The sequence below is a fragment of the Cebus imitator genome, unplaced genomic scaffold, assembly GCF_001604975.1.
Source record: "Cebus imitator isolate Cc_AM_T3 unplaced genomic scaffold, Cebus_imitator-1.0 Scaffold453, whole genome shotgun sequence".
Lineage (NCBI taxonomy): Eukaryota > Metazoa > Chordata > Mammalia > Primates > Cebidae > Cebus > Cebus imitator.
In genome coordinates, this window is record NW_016107768.1 from 178,343 (window position 1) to 182,178 (window position 3,836).

Sequence of the window (3,836 nt, forward strand, 5' to 3'; positions counted from 1 at the left end):
GGGAGGCAGAGGTTGTGGTGAGCCAAGATGGTGCCACTGCACTCCAGCCTGGGTGACAGAGCAAGACTCCATCTCAAAAAAAAAAAAAAAAAAAAAAAAAAAAAAAAGGAAGAAAAACCAAAACACTACCTATGCCTGTACCCAGAATGCTGCTCTTGGGAATTGAGAAACAGACACAAATTTCTGAGATTAAATTCATGACAGCATCAGGGGAGAAGTTGACAAAGGTGCCTAATGCTTTTCTTTCCCACCCAATGTTGGCAGTCGTGAAAGGGACTCTTTCCCTTGTTCCGTCAGTATATTAGTTTGCCAGGGCTGCTGTAACAAAGTCCCCACAAGCTGAATCCGTAGTTTAATGAAATTTATTATCTCCTATTTCTGGGGGCTAGAGGTCCAAAATGAAGGCGTTGACAGTGTTGGTTTATCTTAGGGCTGGGAGGAAAAGATCTGTTTCAGGCTTCTGTGCTTGACTTGTAGATGGCCTCCTTCTCCCTGTATCTCTTCACATTGCCTATCTTTCTTTATTTTTTACTTTTTTGAGACAGAGTCTCGCTCTGTCACCCAGGCTGGAGTGCTGTGATGTGAGTTCAGCTTACTGCAACCTCTGCCTCCCAGGTTCAAGCGATTCTCCTGCCTCAGCCTCCTGAGTAGCTGGGATTACAGGCGTGCACCACCACACCCTACTTGTTTTTTTCTTCAGTAGAGACGGGGTTTCACCACGTTGGCCAGGCTGGTCTGGAACTCCTGAACTCGTGATCCACCCACCTCAGCCTCCCAAAGTGTTGGGACTACAGGCGTAGCCACCGTACTCAGCCTTATGTTGCCTTTCTTTTATGTGTGCTGTCTCTGAGTCTAAATTTCCCCTGTATAAGGACACCAGTCATATCAGACTGAGGGACCACCCTAACCCAGTGTGGCCTCATCTTAACTAATTACATCTCCAACAACCCTATTTCCAAATAAGATCACACTCTGAGGTACTGCACATTAGGACTCCAGCATATATTTTGCAGGAGGTTCAACCTGTAACTCAGGAAGAATAGACTGGTAAGGGTGGTGGACAGGGGATGGTGAGAGAAGGTCTGGCTCCATTTTTATGCAGTGGTTGCCAAGCTGTGGATACCCAGCCAGGGGAGCTTCTGGGTGTATCCAGAAATATATCTGGCAGTAACTAGAAATAATAAAATGCGGCCGGGCGCGGTGGCTCACGCCTATAATCCCAGCACTTTGGGAGGCCGAGGCGGGTGGATCACGAGGTCAAAAGATCGAGACCATCCTGGTCAACAAGGTGAAACCTCGTCTCTACTAAAAATACAAGAATTAGCTGGGCATGATGGTGCGTGCCTGTAGTCCCAGCTACTCGGGAGGCTGAAGCAGAATTGCTTGAACCCAGGAGGCGGAGGTTGCAGTGAGCCAAGATCGTGCCATTGCACTCCAGTCTGGGCAACAGCGAAACTCCATCTCAAAAAAAAAAAAAAGAAATAATAAAATGCCACTCCTGAAATGACTGCGAGTTTTCATTCTGTATAACTGCTTTGTAGTCTACAGTTGTATAGACTTTCTTATGCTTTTTAACTTTGGTTTGGTGTGGCTAACAGTTTTCTTAAAATCTCAGACTTTTACTTTTTTTTTTTTTTTTTGAGTCGGAGTCTCTTGTCACCCAGGCTGGAGTGCAGTGGTGCAGTCTCAGCTCACTACAACCTCCACCTGCCAAGTTCAAGCCATTCTTCTGCCTCAGCCTCCTAAGTAGCTGGGACTACAGGTGCGTACCACTAATTTTTTTGTTTGTTTAGTAGAGACGAGATTCACCCTGTTAGCCAAGATGGTCTCCATCCCCTGACCTCGTGATCCACCTGCCTCAACCTCCCAAAGTGCTAGGATTACAGGCGTGAGCCACCGTGCCTGGCCTTTTTTTTTTTTTTTTTTTAAGAGACAGGGTCTTGCTATGCTGCCCAGGCTGGAGTAGTGGTTATTTACAGGCATGATCATAGCATACTCTTGCCTTGAACTCCCAGGCCAAGTGATTCTCCAGCCTCAGCCTACTGAGTACATGGAGCTATAGGGTATGTGCCACCATGCCTGGCTAGATTTACTTATTTTACTAGAATAAAACCTTCAGGATTAGTTTCAGATAAATTCATGAATGGTAAACTGAATCCTTTCTTGCTTGTTTGAAAATATTATTTTGCCCTTAAACTTGAAAAATACCTGGAGCATGAAATTCTAGGCGCACCATCCACTTTTTTTTTTTTTTTTTAACAGAATCTTGAGGATCTCAGTTGCCACCCGCTAGTCTGGTCTCTGAATGTCTTGCTATCGTACCTATAGAGTCTTACTGTTATTTGCTGTTAAAGTCCATGGGCTCTACCACACCCTTCCATGTAAAGGTGTCTTGATTAAGAACGCCCTCCCTGTTCTAAAGATAAAAACATATTTTAGGCTGGGTGCAGTGGCTCACACGTGTAATCCCAGCACTTTGGGAGGCTGAGACGGGCAGATCACTTGAGCTCAGGAGTCTGAGACTAGTCTGGGCAACATGGAAAAACCCCATCTCTACAAAAGTTAGAAAAATTTGCCAGGCATGATGGCACAGGCCTGTAGTTCCAGCTACCAGCTATTCAGCAGGCTGAGATGGGAGCATCACCTGAGTCCAAGAAGGTCCAGGCTGTCGTTAGCCGTGATTGCACCACTGCATTTCGGTCTGGGCTAATAGAGTAAGACCCTGTCTCAAAAACAAACATATTTTATATTTCCTCCTAATATCCTTACTTAAACTATTTATTCTACCTGGAATTTATTTTTACAAATGGTATGAGGCAGGCATTGAAATTTCTTGTTCCCAAAATGGGTAACTGACTCATTGCCATTCTTTCTCCCACTATTTGAAATGTAATATTAAATTCCCATGCAGTCATAATTAATGTTACATTGATTTACATAAATGGAAATTCCCCCAAGACTTAATAATTTAGAAAAAAAAGGGCAAATTACATAACCGTACATAAGGTATGGTGCCATGTATAGCTAATAAAGCAAAACAAACCCCACAAAGTTTATATACAAACACACACACAGTTTTATTTATATGGTCTTTTCTGTTGACTGGTGACCTTTGTTCTTCAACCCTCATTTGGTCACCCAGCACATATTTACATACTATATAATATTTACGTTTAACTACATTTAAAAAAAAGACTTTTGATTCCAAATTCCTATGGAAAGTTCTCTGACATGTCCAGCTTTGGTCAGGTGACCATTCCTGGCCAATAAACCTGGAGATCACATGGTACAAAATGACTACAGGGGTTATCTCCTTTTTACCTCTCATAAAGATGAGATTCATATCCAAGCTCACACAACTTTTAAGGGAGAAGCTTGAGATTTTGGAATGTAGGTCATCACCAAATCAAACTTGGATCCACTCATCCAACGTGCAGCGAAAGCCAGACACTGTCCTCAGGATTTGTAGTGAGAGAAATTGAGGTATTATAGGGTGTGCAAGAACTGGGCAGCTTAAGACACAAGCTTCCTAGACCAGGCTTGGTGGCTCACGCCTGTAATCCCAGCACTTTGGGAGGCCGATTACCTGAGGATAGGAGTTTGAGACCAGTCTGGCCAACATGGTGAAATCCCATCTCTACTAAAACTGCAAAAATTAGCTGGCCATGGTGGCAGGCACCTGTAATCCAGTTACTCAGGAAGCTGAGGCAGGAAAATTGCTTGAACCCAAGTGGCAGAGGTTGCAGTGAGCCGTGATCGTGCCACTGCACTCCAGCCTGGGAAACAAGAGCAAGGCTCTGTCTAAAAAGGGAAAAAAAAGGACCCAAGCTTCCTGA